The sequence below is a fragment of the Paroedura picta genome, chromosome 7 (genome assembly GCF_049243985.1).
Source record: "Paroedura picta isolate Pp20150507F chromosome 7, Ppicta_v3.0, whole genome shotgun sequence".
In the NCBI taxonomy this organism is placed as follows: Eukaryota; Metazoa; Chordata; class Lepidosauria; order Squamata; family Gekkonidae; genus Paroedura; species Paroedura picta.
In genome coordinates, this window is record NC_135375.1 from 44129102 (window position 1) to 44144520 (window position 15419).

At 41.9% G+C, this 15419-nt stretch overlaps 1 protein-coding gene across 1 annotated transcript in view; it reads left to right on the plus strand.

The window, feature by feature from the left end:
- Positions 1-15419, plus strand: part of LOC143842462 (uncharacterized) — a 73394-nt gene that overhangs the window by 33947 nt on the left and 24028 nt on the right. The window lies entirely within an intron of this gene.

The following is a 15419-nucleotide window of genomic DNA, read 5'->3' on the forward strand; positions in this document are numbered from 1 at the left end:
CATTGTAAAATGTTGCACAATTGTGGTAGACTGCACCTCTTTGGGGGGGATGATGAACATGCTTGGGTCCTTTTGGTAAGTGCTCTACATTTTGGAAGTGGCTAGTGTGTGCTTCTTTCCTGTGAGATGCATTGGGTCTGATGAAAGAAGCTCATGCTTTGAGAAACCTGAGAAAATTGGGCCAACACTAGAATAGAAGAAATTCCCATGTGGGCTGTGTACAATGCCCAATGTTAAGAGAAGCAGCCAAGATGTGTCATCAAATCAAATTCTTTACATAAAAAGGAAGCCAATGAGGAATGGATCAGTCATGGATGATGAAAGGATCAGTCATGGAAGCCAATACTAGACCTCCTGATTTTTTGGGAAGGGGGTAAATATTCTGAAAAGGTGAGCAATAGGTTTGAATCCATGAGAATATTCCTGCAGACAGACCAGTTTCTGTCCAAAGAATTTCCCCCTCCTGCAGCCCAATACAAGAACATCATTTCAGGGCCACATTTTGAGCTGTAGCAGGAGGAGGCCAGAAAAATCACACTTCGCAGACACACTTACTATCTGCAGAAATAAGGCACAGATTGGAAGGGAGCAGGTGTCAGCATCTTCAATAGCCTTGATAAGTCAGAGGGTTTAATTAATTAATAATTAATAAATGAAGAGGTTGCCCCTGTTGGGGTGCCTGCCCACTGTGACTGTGAGGAGACCTTTCCTGTCTGCGAAATTACATTTTAAAGAAAACGATAAATGAGAAAAGATTTGGTTTAAAACAAAATAAACTTTTTGGAACATCTCTAAAATAATTTTGTGTTTCAGGCACAGAGTAAGCATTGGAATGAACTTGCCGCTTCAGAAACTTGAAGTATATGTATAAACAAAGTTCTTCCACTATCTGCTTCATGGGAAGCAGTGGGATGTTACAAGGAGATTCGCATCTATTCTTTCTTTTAAAAAAAAAACCAAAACAGTAATGTAATATTTTTCATCTTTCTAAACTCCTGCATTTAGAGGGAACTGAAGCCAATAAGTTGTTGTTGTTGTTGTTGTTGTTGGTGGTGGTGGTGGTGGTGGTGGTGGTGGTGGTGGTGGTGCTGGGGAAAGACCAGTGTTATGCAGAATTTTATGATGAAGTTCTTTTAGAATCTTAGGATGTTAAAATCAATTAGAAAATGTGCTTTTGTGTATTTGTAACATTTTTTGTGTATTTATAGAGTGTAGCAATGACATGTCGATTTCAGCTTTTCATTTTTTTAACAATGCATTATCATGCAATTTAATGAGCATTGGAGCTTTTCAAATGAGCAGCAGTCAAGGAAAGTATAATACTCTCAGGTTTTTAATGTATTTATATTGTTTTAATCTTGATTGAATATTTTAGACATTTTTATATTGAAGTTGTAATTCCTCTGCTTCTAAATTAATTTTATCATACTATAGTGCAATCCTAAGAACATTTTCCTGGGAGTAAACCCCATTGAACAGACTTTAGTATGATTCTGAGTAGGCCTGCTAAGGGTTGCTCTTTAAATCACTAGAGCAGCAGGACTGTGCTTGTGTCCTCAAGAGCAAGCCCAGTATTCTGGGACTTGCTTATGAGTTTACATAGATACAGTTGTGCTGCATGTCTAATTTAATTGCAACTGAAATAATTATAAGAAAGTTATCTACCTGAAAAGCCATTTATCTTTCTGTTCCAATAACAAGTACCAAGCAATCTCGATTCACAAAATCTAACTGAATGTTTATATAACAGTAATATGTACCAAACTTCTCTTTATCGTATATCATCTGTAAGTTTCTTTCTGTTTCCATTTTCACATAATATCAATTTTGGTAATTACTCATAAATTAAAAACTAATTCACAGTCCTGGTTATCCCGCTCATAGCCTTCAGCTACTAAATCATCAAAATAACATTTGTATTTACATTTTTGAACTTTTTTACTTGTCAGCATGTTGAAATAGTGAGATAAATCTACAGTGAGTGATGTAAATCTACCAATTGTCCTGCCCTGCTAAAAATTCTTCTGCAGAAGGAATAACTTCCTCATTAGCTCCTCATGGTCCGGAGCAACTGCTCTGGCATTTGAATGCTGTTGCATATTTTGTGATATGGCTTCTGAATCTTTTGTTTTTGCTGCCGCAAGAGAGCCAGTGTGGTGTAATAGTTAAGAGTGATGGTAGACTGTAGTCTGAAGGAAGTGAGTTTGATTCCCTACTCCTCCACATGAAGCCAGTTGAATGACCTTAGGCCAGTCACAGTTCTCTCAGAACTTGCTCAGCCCCACCAACCTCACAAGGTGCCTGTTGTGGAGAGAGGAAGGGAATGTAAGCTTCTTTGAGACTCCTTAATATAGAGAAAAGCAAGGCAGTATAGAAAACTTCTCTTCTTTTACTACCTTTAACTGCAAATTTGCTACATAACAATCTAACCATAATAATCTAACAATAATAAAGTGTAGTGAATAAGCTCCAGTTGTCTGTCTCATACTTGTTATGGCACCCCACCATCCCATCCTGCTTTCCTGATTCTTATCCAACCTCCTTGTATCCTGTGCTTTGGATAGGCCAGGCTAGCCTGATATCATCAGATCTCAGATGGGTCAGCCTTGGTCAGTATTTGAATGGGAGGCCACCAAAAAGTACCAAGGTCACTTTATGGAGGCAAGCAATAGCAAATGATCTCTGAACATTTCTTGCCTTGAAAACCCCACCAGGGACTGCCATCTGTTAGAAGTGACTTGATGGGGGGGGGGGGAGAGCAGGAGCATTGTGGTTTCCATACCCAGTCCATCCAGAATATATAAATGATTTAAAACACAGAGAGCCTCCAAATACAAACCACATTTGGCTGAAGGCTAAATAGGTCTTTCATTTCTTTTGGAATTGTAAAAGGGAAGATATAGTCTTTGGACTGAATGCAGCAGTAGATTTTTGCTACAAAGAGAGGGAGGGAGGATTTTCACTGATCCCCTGCTCTCATTGCAGATACCTAGTTAGTCTTTATGCTGTTCTTTATTCCCCAGGGCTAGCGTTTCAGGCTGCAGTGGAAGAGGATAGGTTAGATTCGTTCTCTTCTGGGCTAACGGAAATCCCTTCCATCAGTTAATGCTGGATCCAGATTGTATGTCAACCTGTTCCATAGAGACATTGCTTCCACAGGACACGTTCTTGCTTGAGCTGTTTGTGTCTTAGCCTCTCTTAACAAGGGAACCAGGCCCTAGTGGAAAGGTCATAAGGTCAATCTGGGCTTATATGAGGGGAAGTCCTGCCAGTATGTGGCTTTAGGTGATAAAGAAATTTAAAGGTCAAAGTCTTTCCCCAGAAGCAGATTGATCTGATTTATCCTAAAAAATAGTTGGTTACTTCTATGGTGCATGCAGGTATTTTTATGGAAGAGCTAAAGTGGAATCCTATGCTTGCCTAGTAGGGCAAGTCCAGTCAGGATAAACCATTCACTACAGCTAAACTAAAATAACAAGCCTTGCTGACATCAAGTTGTGGTCTTCACAGTAGCAACTAAAGGACTCTGAAGCTCATTCCTCTGAGCCAGACATTTCCAGTAGTAGTGTTAATGCAGCACTCATAGAATTAAAAATTTATTTAATATAATTATTTATTTATTGGGGATTTTTCTCTTTTTGGCATTGTGAATGAACCTTTGCTTGTACTATTTTTAGAGTGCTACTACTAAAAATGTTGTTTCCCCAGTATATCAAAAAGTGTAGATTCCCTCCACCTTCCCTATCCTGAAATAGGAACAGTCAGCCGTATGAGAGATCCATGCATTCCATTGCCTGGGGTCTACCAGAAGCAAAAAGGTAGCACTGCAGTTTGAACATAGAGTCTTGTTCTGGAGGGCCAATGCAAATTCATGCACCACAGCCATGGTAGCTTTCCAAGGAAGCACAGCTTCTGAGGGATCAATTTGAAGCAGAGAAATGGTAGATTAGAGGAGTAGGCTTTGTTGCCCCCCCCCCCAGTTTCTGCACAGATGAACAGGTATATCTTTGGAACCCTGCAGGAAAACTATTTGGAGGAGGGGAAAGAGTTAAACGCTACCTTTCTAGCCATTCTTTCTCAAAACAAGTCCACCCCAAACCTATTTTTTTCAGAAAAAGCAAATGTGAGGGCTGCCTTTGTGTCTAGAATGTGTAGTCTGCCCCTGAAGGTCATGTTTTTCGGATGCTGTGGATTGTTCAGCTATATTTCAAACCCACAGCAAAAAGCAGTAGCCTTTTCAGTTGTGGGAGCAATAAGCTAGAGGCTGAGCCATGAATTACTGAGGTGAATGTTGAAATGCAAAGATTAATATACAGGTTGGTAGTCCGTGCAGTTTAATTATCTGCGCATATTAAAAAGAGGATTCTAATCTAAAGTGTATGCAAATAACTGTTTTGTTTTTTAATAAATTCATCTCTGAGCTGCTACTTGAGATATTTGTTGTTGTTGATGGATTCTAAATGAAGACTATGTTTCCATGCATTAGCATGCATTGAGTTAAAATTCTTGATTAAGTCTATGTGATGAATTTCAGGAAGCCAAAGACTTCTCACAAAGAAATGCACAGAAGCTGGGGGAAAGGCTCACTCTGATACTGCTGATGTTGGTATTTCAGCCTGAAGCTGAGGCACACCAAGACAAATGTGTACATTATCCTTCCAGATCTAGATACGACTTGCAATTGATTGCTAAATGAAGACTCTTTCTCATCTGTTTGCATTCTCCTGTTGCATACCTTCTGTACCTTCTGCACAAGCAGAGGATAAGGAAGGAATGACGGGCTGTTTGATGAACTGGCTGAAAAAGCAGGTGCTTCTTCAGTGTAATGTACATCACAAGTGTGACAAATTCCTTGTTTGGGGTGGTGGAGTGTGATTGTAGTCACCCCAATCCTTCCTCTCTCTCTGAGTGATTAGTGCTCTCAAAGCTGCCAACTGTCTGTCTGGTGGGGAGATCCTGGTGGGGAGACCCTGTACAGCCTGCTGCTGTACATGATGGACTCATGATTTGAGACCAGTAGATGGGCATAGTTTCCAAAGCACAGAATTTATGGCAAAGTGAGCCAGACATTCTCATTTGACTGTAAATCTTTGTAGTGCCAGGAGGACCAAATGTATTCTTGCACTTCCCAATTAGCTTTGCCAGAATGCATTTAGATAGTGATTGCATTTTTACTCGCAGAAGTCAAAGACAGATGGCTTAGCTGTTTCTTGAAGTCTTGTTTTCCTCTTTATTGTTATTATTTGCTGCCTGGCAAGCAGTTGAACATTGTTTCATTTTAAAATTAATCTTGTTTCTTTATTGAGTACATTTGGGTCCCCTTAAAAAAAAAATTCTTACATATTTTTTATTATTTTTCAATTATTATTTTGCTGGTGTCAACCAGGTTTGAGCCTATATTTTGAAAATAGGCCTAGTTTTCCTGAATCAGCTGACCTGGCAAAATTGTATTAATGAATAATTAACAAAGATGCAGGCCTAATTATCTGTAATTTGTTTTTTGAATGTAATATCCGCCTTATATGAGAACACAGGCACCTTACCATCCCTAGAGAGCTATGAACAGTTATTTATGGTGTTAGTAAGCAAGGACATTTAATGCCTTAGGTTAGGGAGATACTGGTAAGTGGGTGGCTGTGATTAATTATGTAGCAGCCCTTTTATGGTTTCTTTCATGGAGGTGGAGAGAAAGGGGGAGGGGTTGCTAAAGGCTTATGGATAAGCATATTCTTTTGGGATTGCAAAATCCAGAGGAAAATAATTTAGTATCTGACAGCTGCTTCTTTCTGCGGATGAATTTGAAGTTGTGATTTAGCAAGATGTCTTGGCATCTCCAGTGAATTTACTAGTTGTGTTACATTGCACAGTAAAACAGCCTTCCATTATAATCACAGACTCAAGCAGACATTAGAAAAATCATTTACTTTTACATTAATTTATTGATGAACATGAAGTTGCTTATATTGTTAGGTGTTCTATAAAATAAATTAATAAAATTACTGACAATATTTACTGATTAAATGAATGAATTTAGCATGTAATAGAAGTTGTACCTTACTCCCAATGTGATTTTTGAAGAAAGCTTAGCTGTAAGACAAGAGACATGCAAACTGCAGGTCAAATATTTGTGTCAGATTCGATATAATAAAAACAAGTTACACACACAATCCTCAAAGGTGGCAAAGGCAATCCTGAAATAAGTTATAAATACTTCTAACATAATCAAGTCAATTAAAAAATGACCATATATAAATACGTATTATGGACATAATATATTCCCAAAACCAAAGAAAAACTTCATCACTGTTATACCAAATCAAAACTTTGCCTTATTACCCTACACATTTTTTCATGTCCAGTTATCCACAATATAAAACGATTCAGTGTTGGTAATCAGTTTTGCAATCTTGTAATACTTTACTCCGTTTTACTGTGCTCTGATTAGAGTAATGTGTTCAGTTTGGGGTGTCCAGAGGAGGACAATAAAGATGGTGAGGAATTTGGAGACCAAGTTGTATGAGGAATGGTTGAGAGAGTGTGCTGCCCTACCTGGGTGCCCCAGCAGAGTCCAAGTTTCAACACCCTCAGCCGGTAAGCTGAGACCCAAACATTTACCGAAAGTATGGTCAAAGTCGAGTTCAAGTTCTAGTTACCAGCCAAACAGGTCTGAGTCCAGGGGTGAGGCGGGAGCATGGTCATGGAGTGAGCTGGGGTCAGGAGCCAAGTCAGTAGTCTGGATAGTGGTCAGGGAAGCAGCCAAGATCAAGAGCCAAGTCAGAAGTCTGAGTACTAAGAGCCAAAGTCCAGAAGCCAAAAGCAGGAGTCAGGAACCAGTAGACAGTTGGGCAGAGCTTCAATGAAGCGAGGTTGGGGTGGGAACCAAGAGCAAGGTGATGGGTGGGGTTGATGCTCAGATTGCATCTACGAGGAAGTGTAGTTGCTGCCCTGCTAAAGTACAGCCTGCTAACCAGCCACACCTGTAGCCTCAGACATCATCCCCTGAAGTGCCTGCACCTGGAGTCCATCTGCCTTGACAGATCGCGATCCGCCGGCGTTTCATTGGACTGCTGTCAAATCCACTAGCTGGTGCTGTCTTTTGTGCTCCGGTGAGCTGCCTGTGCTGTACTGAGGTGCTGGTGCTGACAGGGTTGTTGCTGGAAGAAAGGGCAGGGTGTCTGCCTGGTTGGGATCTGGTTGCTTGTCCCACTCGGGGCTCAGATTGTGCTGATTGCGCTCTGACTCCTCACCACTTAGCCCCACCTCCTCAGCCGCATGCTCCAGCAGTGGCCGCAGCAGGGTGTGTGGCGCAGGCACAGAGATTCCGGGGGGGGGGGGGGGAATGGCGCAAGCTCAAATGTGTCCCCAGGCAGCAGCAGTGGAGCTGCAGGCATGACAAAGAGCTTGTTTTTTTTTAACCGGGAGAGAAGATGACTAAGAAGTGATATGATAACTATTTTCCAGTCTTTGAAAGGCTATCATATAGAGAATGGAGCAGAGTTGTTTTTTGTTGGTTCCAGAGGGTTGGACCAGAACCAACAGGTTGAATTTATTTCAAAAGAATTTTTGTCAAAATATCCAGAAGTAGTTCCTGACAGAGCAGTTCCTCAGTGGAACAGGCTTCCTTGAGAGGTGGTGGGATCTCTTTCTTTGGAAGTTTTTAAGCTGAGGCTAAATAGCTATCTGACAAATGCTGGTTCTGTAAACTTAGGCAGATTGTAAGTGAGTGATCAAGAAGGGTTTGTATCAGTGCTTGGCTCTTGTGACCCTTTCTTGCATTTCCAGGGAAATGCTGATCACCACTTTGGGGTCAGGAGATGAATTTATTCCAGGCCACACTGGCCAGGGATTCTGGTTTTCTTGGGGGCATCATCTGGATATGGAATTGGGGTTATTATGGGTGCGCAGGTGGTTGTGAGTTTCCTGCATTGTGCAAGGGGTTGGACTAGGGGACCTTTCCAACTCCATTATTGTATAATTGCATTATTTTGAGATTTTTTACAGCAAGGTTAATTTTAATAACTTACACACTTCTTCAGCTTTATTTAGCCTATCACTTATGAATGATCTAAGATTTGTTTTCCAGACTAGCAAAGACAGACCTCACTATTGACAATAGATATAATGTGATATCCTAATATTTTCTTGGTAAAAAGCTTGCAAACTTAAGAGCAACAAACTCAATAGATTTTCCCAGATTCACCCTTAATGCAACAGGCATTGATTTAATTATTGAATTGGTCCAAAATTCTGCCCTTATTACACTATATGTGTAAAAAGTTAGTGTTTGGTTGTTCACTGAACCAACAATATCTATTGTTCCTGTAAATTCTAGCAAACCAACTTAGTGAAAGATTCCACGAATGTACCATCTTACAAATGTTTTCTTCAGAGTAAAAACTGAGAAAGAGGAACTGTGGGTAGTGTGTGAGACAAAGCTCTTAAATCTGTGTTATGACCTAATGTCTTCCCCTATTCCTTAATGTAACCAGGAGTCAAAGTACTGTTATTTACTAATAAATATAGTAAATTGACTTTTTGCTTTAATTTTGTAATAAATAAATTTCATACTTATTTATCTTTGCCCTTAATTCTCCATTACAGATTTTCTGATTTACAAAATTACATAATTGCAGGTATTGAAATACATGAACAATATAATTACCGCAGTAATTCACTATTTCTTTACTTTAATGATACTGCTTATTTAGCTTATAAGCCTTGACCAATGGCACACTAGATACAACAAAAACGGATAATGTAAATAACCAAACAATAACAAATAGTTACAATGCTTAAGGTCCTTTGAATTACATAAACAGAGGCTATAGACAGTCTTAAATCTACACCTGCCAAAAGTTTTCTTAGCCTTATCTGGTATTGACAGACCCTCATTATCACAAAAAAGAGAAGTAATCCATAAATCCCTAATGCTACAAAAGATACCACATTCAAGTAAGCAATGCTCCAGAGTTCCAATCTGTCCTGAAGTATAGTCCCAAAGTCTGTCGGAATATGCAGTCCTTTGCATTTGACCTTGCATTTCTTGAGAAGGGATATAGTTTAATCTTGCAAGCATAAGCAATAACTCTCTACTTCCATCAAGAAGTTCTGACTCGAATCTCATGGGTTTCCAGGGAAGGTGTGTGCAAATATAGTATTTAAATGAATTTAGAAATATCTATCTCTGTATTAATGCAATACAATTCTTTAAAAACAAACAACTTAGAAAATAGTAACAGCGAGCTTATTGTTTAACTAGGGGGCAAAGCGTGTTGTATCCAAGAATACAACAGGCACTAGAGCTTGGCAGTGAGAAAAGGAAGAGGAGGAGTTGTCCAGCCTGTAAGGGCATGGGGATAAATGTGCGTGTTGTGTGGGAGGTTGTGGTGGCGTTGTGGCAAATGAGGGCAGGGGTGTGGAGATATGGGTGTCAAGAACCTGTGGTTTGGAATGTTCGTTGAGTATGGGAGAGGACGGACCTTTGGAAACTGTGGCATAGTGGTTATAGATGAGCTTTCCAGAGCCATGTCTTCAGATATGTGAAGGAAAAATCAGACTGGAGACTCTTCTTAGGGGGAGATTACATGGCAACCAATTCCTCCCAGTTCTGCATCATTTCCTTTCTTGTGTGAAGTAGGCCACAGACACCGAAATGTCCCCCTGCCCTAACACACATGGGGTAGTCACAGTACACAGGTGTCCACCCTGTTCCTTCTGTCTCAATTTTTTCACTGTTGATAAAATGTTATGTGCCCACATGCTTCTTTCATGGTTGCTCCTTAGAAGAAGAACTGGATTTTTATACCCTCTTGTTTACTACCCAAAGGAGTCTCAAAGCGGTTTACAAACACCTTTTCCCTTTGTCTCCCTACAATAGACAACCTGTGAGGGATGTGGGGCTGTGAGAGGTCTGAGAGAACTGGGAATGGGCCGCAGTGACCCAGCAGGCCTCAGGTGTCTCAAAGCATTTTCCACTCGTCTTCCATTCGTCTCCCCATAGCAGACTCCCCATGAGGGAGGTGTGGTAGAGAACCTCACATGGAAGCTGGCAACCCTAAGAGGAAGTCTCTCTGTGCACAGCAGTCTTGACCTTAGTAAGAATTTTTATACTGGTTTTTTTATTTGCCTGGCCAAGGTTGGAAAAAGTCAAGTCAGTTCCCATGTCTCTTCAGCCATTTACTTGTTCACTATTTACAGTTTCAGGCTGTAAATATTTATTTAGATCTTCCTGCACTTTCCAGAATCACAGGACTGACTGATGCTGGTCTGTCTGTCTGCACCCCAGAATACAAACAGTTGCTGGTAAGGGCTGACCATAGCCCATGGCCCAGGAGGGACACACCTGCACCACTCCCTCCCAACTGCAGGCAAAAAATGGCTCCTTTGAAAGCTGGACTCTAAGGTAGCGATCCCCAACCTGTGGGCCGTGGACCACATGTGGTCCGACTAATTGGAGGTGGGCCCTGAAGGACGCCTCCCCCCCCCACGGCCCTTTACTTCATCCCCCCCAGCCCTTTACAACACACTTCATTGTTGTGGCGTGTCTGTATCTTATTTTGAAGGGATGTTTAAACATTACCATAGCGATCAGAGAGCGTTAGGGCAGTGGTTGAGAGTGGAGGAGTAAACTACACCCCCCCCCACCGGGCCTCAGTAAAAGGCATTGTCCCCGGTGAGTGGTCCCCGGCGTTGAGTGGTCCCCGGTGATAAAAAGGTTGGGGACCACTGCTCTAAGGTATTGTATGATTTTGAAGTCCCACTTCCAAACCTCCAGGAATATTTTCAACCCAGGGATAGCTAATCTCCAGGTGGGGCCTGGAGAGCTCCTGGAATTACACTCACCTGCAGAGTATAAAGATCAGCTCCCCAGACAGAAAGGGCTACTTTGGACAGGGTTGTGGTAGAGAAGAAACATTTAAGGCCTCCAACACAGGTTGTTGTTGAATTGAAAGACTTGAGGCCTACGGCACAGGGTTGTTATGCAGATGAAACAGGAGATAAAAGAACCCCCGCAACAGCATCCAGTTTTGTCTGCAGAATAACGCTGTGCAGTGGCCTCAAAACTGCAGAGAGTTGCAAAGAAGAAATACACATGGCTTGGCTGTGTTTCACCCCTGGCCAGAGCAGTATTTTAAGTGAGAAGGGTCTTTTCTGTGGCTTCCCTGTCAGCCAACTGTTTGGCAAAAGGAGAAAGTCCCCCCCCTCAAAAGGAATGCTACACCCATGCCCTCAGACTCCCCTGTGTTGCTCTTGGAAATACCCTCCCCTCAGTCAGGGGCTGTTAGAGGCTCCTTCGCAGCAGGCCTGAAGGAAGGGGGAGGGAGGGAGAGTACTTCCCAGCCTCCTTCCAGCTGTGTCAGGGTTCTGAGGCAAAGTTACAGACACAACAGTTAGGACAGCCTTGGGGCAAAAAGGGCTGGCACAGCCAAGCCTCCGTTTTCATCCCCCTTGGCAGCCCTACTGACCTCCTCTCCCTGCGGTGGTCAGGGGCAGACTGGCAGTGATGTCTCCAGATTGCCCCTGGCTGGACTGGGTGGGCGGGCCCTGTCAGAACTTTGGGCCCGTGCCTCCCAACTGGCTGGAACTCTGGTCTGTCCTGGTGAGGGCCCCGTCCACTTAGGCCTTAACCTTTTATGTTTATACAGCAATACTTTGAAAGTTACATCAGGCAGTTCAGTTTTACTTTCTTACAATCGCTGGCCGTGAGCGAAGTGTTTTCTCTACATAGCTGACAGCAGTGCATAGGCCACTGAAATCCAAGCTAGTCACCTTGCTAATTGTTTGGCCAATTTTAGTTTTTGGCCTATGCAAGTCAGACGATGACAATGAACCAATCAAAATACATGCCTGTTAGAATGGTCTGAAAAATTACCTCATCACTCTGATTCTCCCCCTCCCATTCTGAGGCTTTTAGCTTGTTGAGCCAATTATCCAATTCCATACTTTGGCCTTGAAGATGATAAGAGGCCCATGAGCAGCTAGACCTAACTAGGAACACCTGGGAAATTGAACCAGCTTGACATAGCACATATTAACTGAGAAAGTTCTGAGGATAACTGACGTAGGATCTATCAGAAATAGGATATTGGTTCCTGGTCCCATGTTGTGGGAGACCTGCTGGGCCTGAGATTCCCTTTTCACTGCATAAGAAGGCTTTTATATCCCCCTTTTCACTACCCAAAGGAGTTTCAAAGCAGCTTACAATCAACTTCCCTTAATCTCCCCACAACAGGCACAACCAGCTCTGAGAATTGTGACTAGCCCAAGGTCACTCAGCTGGCCACATGTGGAGAAGTAGGAAATCAAACCTCGTACTCCAGTTTAGAGGCCTCCACTCTTAACCACCACACCACACTGGCTCTTGACAATAAGGAAACTGACATACCTGAAAAAAATGTAATTTATAACACTATGAAACAAGACAAATGTCACAGTTAGCCAATAAGATGTGAATGTTCAGTGATTCTCATGGCTTACTATCTCACAAACTACAGCCTCAGAATATTAAATGGATATGCAGTGCATAAGCCAGTATCTCTGGATTTATCCATAGGCAATTTCATCTTAGTTGATGTATGAAGGGATTGTGCTTTCACTTTCAGGCAAGTAACATATCATATAGGGCTATCAAAAGCAGCATGAGTAAGTTATTATAAGAATGGTTCCATAAAATCAATGTGTTACCAACTTCCCTCCCTCCTGAATGTTATTACTGACCTTGGCATGGTTCTACTGTTCATGCAGTTCCCTTCCTGTTGTTGGTCTCCAGGAAGCGGTGTTGCTTTTATTTTAATCTTTAAACAAGCATAGATTCTCTCAAATCTATGAGAATATAAATTAGTCAGCAGGATTTAAATATTTAAACAGGATTCAAATAGATAGTCTACTGTTTGAGCATCCAGGCAACTGAGTTCCAGAAGAGAACAAAAGAAGGAAAGCTTAAAAATTAACACTTCCCCTAGATGAGTGGTTCTCAGCCTTGGGGTTGAATGACCCTTTCACAAGGTTTGGAGCAGGGCTAGCAGCTTGGCCGGAGGAGGGGGGTAGTGCTGCCACTGTTGCCGCACCTCCTGAAGGCGCCTGCCAATTTATATACAATTTATAAACAATTTATATAAAATTGTGAACAATGGATCTTTACATCATTGGTCACTTTTGGTTTAATTTCTGTGAAAGAACATTTGCATAATTTTATGGTTGGGGGTCACCACAACATGAGGAACTGTATTAAACGCTCGTGGCATTAGAAAGGTTGAGAACTACTGCCTAGATATTCATATTAATGCAGAAAAACACTCAACTACTTCAGTTCGAAAATGGGGTACAGATATTATTCAAGTGTGATATTTTTCCATACCTCAGTGTTCTGCTGTTTCACGGTGAGCTGATGCCCTGACTTCACAGTGCCTCTCTTGCATAGGGTATTTATTTTAGGGTTTTAAAAAATTCCTCCCCATGTGTTTCACACTTTCTTTGAAAAGGTGGTTTGCATGTGTGCAGACACAGTCTGAATGTAGCTACCTATCTGTGACCTGTGCATAGGAATTTTTCATGAGTTTTGTTGTTACTAATTACAAAACGATCTGCTTCATTAATTGAGTTAGAATCATAATTGAGTTAGAATCATAGAGTTGGAAGGGTCCATGTAGGCCATCTAGTCCAACCCCCTTCTCAGTGTAATACCAGCCTAAAGTATCCATGATAAGTGTCTGTCCAGCTGTTGCTTGAAGACTGCCAGTGCTCACCACCTCCTTAGACAGCTGATTCCAGTGCAGAACTACTGCAACTGTGAACATTTCCCCCCTCATATCTAGCTGATACAGTTCTACATGTAGTTGAAAGCCATTACTGTGGGTCCTATCCTCTGCTGCTAGCCGGAACTTCTCCCTGCCTTCCTCCAACCTTTCCAATACTTAAAGAGAGCAATTATATCCCTTCTCATCCTCCTCACTCTGCTTATATTTAGCTTTCAGTCCACAGGTATCCCAAGATCTTGTTTACACATCTGCTATGCATGCTTCTCATTTTTATGATCTAGATATATAACTCTGAACTTATCTTTATTGAATTGTATCTTGTTCTCATTTGCCCACTTTTCCAGCATATTCAGATCTTGTTCAACTTTATACCTTCTGAGGTGTTCACTACTCCTCCCAATTTGGTGTCATCTGCAAATTTAATGAGTAATCCCTCCACTCCCCTCATCCAGAAATTGATAAAAATGTTGAGAAGTACCAGACCCAGTACCGAGCCCTGTGGCACCCAACTGTTCCCCTCCCTCCAATCTGATGAAACACCACTTACAAACTACTCTTTGGATGTGGTTTTCTAGCCAGTTGCCTATCCACATAACCATCTGAAAGTCTAGTCTACAGTCCTCCAGTTTACCCATCAGATCATCATGGGGAACCTAGAATCATAGAATCATAGAGTTGGAAGGGGCCATACAGGCCATCTAGTCCAACCCCCTGCTCAACGCAGGATCAGCCCTAAGCATCCTAAAGCATCCAAGAAAAGTGTGCATCCAACCTTTGCTTGAAGACTGCCAGTGAGGGGAGCTCACCACCTCCTTAGGCAGCCTATTCCACTGCTGAACTACTCTGACTGTGAAATTTTTTTTCATGATATCTAGCCTATATCGTTGTACTTGAAGTTTAAACCCATTACTGCGTGTCCTCTCTTCTGCAGCCAACAGAAACAGCATCCTGCCCTCCTCCAAGTGGCAACCTTTCAAATACTTAAAGAGGGCTATCATGTCCCCTCTCAACCTCCTTTTCTCCAGGCTGAACATTCCCAAGTCCCTCAACCTATCTTCATAGGGCTTGGTCCCTTGACCCCAGATCATCTTCGTTGCTCTCCTCTGTACCCTTTCAATTTTATCTACGTCCTTCTTGAACACCTGGGAAATTGTCAAAACACTTGTCAAAACACTTTCTGAAATCCAGGTAAACAACATCAGCTGAGTTTCCAGGATTTAGTAAGCTTGTCACTCAGTCAAAGAAGGAAATCAGGTTGGTCTGGCAAGACCTGTTGGAGACAAATCCATGCTGGCTTTCCCAGATCACCAAGTTGTCCTTCAGATTGTATGCAGATCACCCCCTTTAATCTCTGTTCCATCATTCTCCCTGTGGCAGAGGTGAGACTCACTGGCCTGTAGTTTCCCGGGTCATCTTTGTTCCCTTTTTTGAAGACTGGCACATCTCTGTCCTCCAATGGCTCCTGAAGATGATGGACAGAAAGCTCTCCAGAAAGTTTCTTGAGCATTTATGGGTGCACACCACCCGCTCTGGGTTGTTTCATATAATATTGTTATTGTTTCCTTTATTGTTTAGTTTTCATAATTCTATTTTTATTATTTACCATCAATTTCCATGGAAGACTCCCACCCTTTTTCTCAGGTCTATACTTTCATGTTTTGA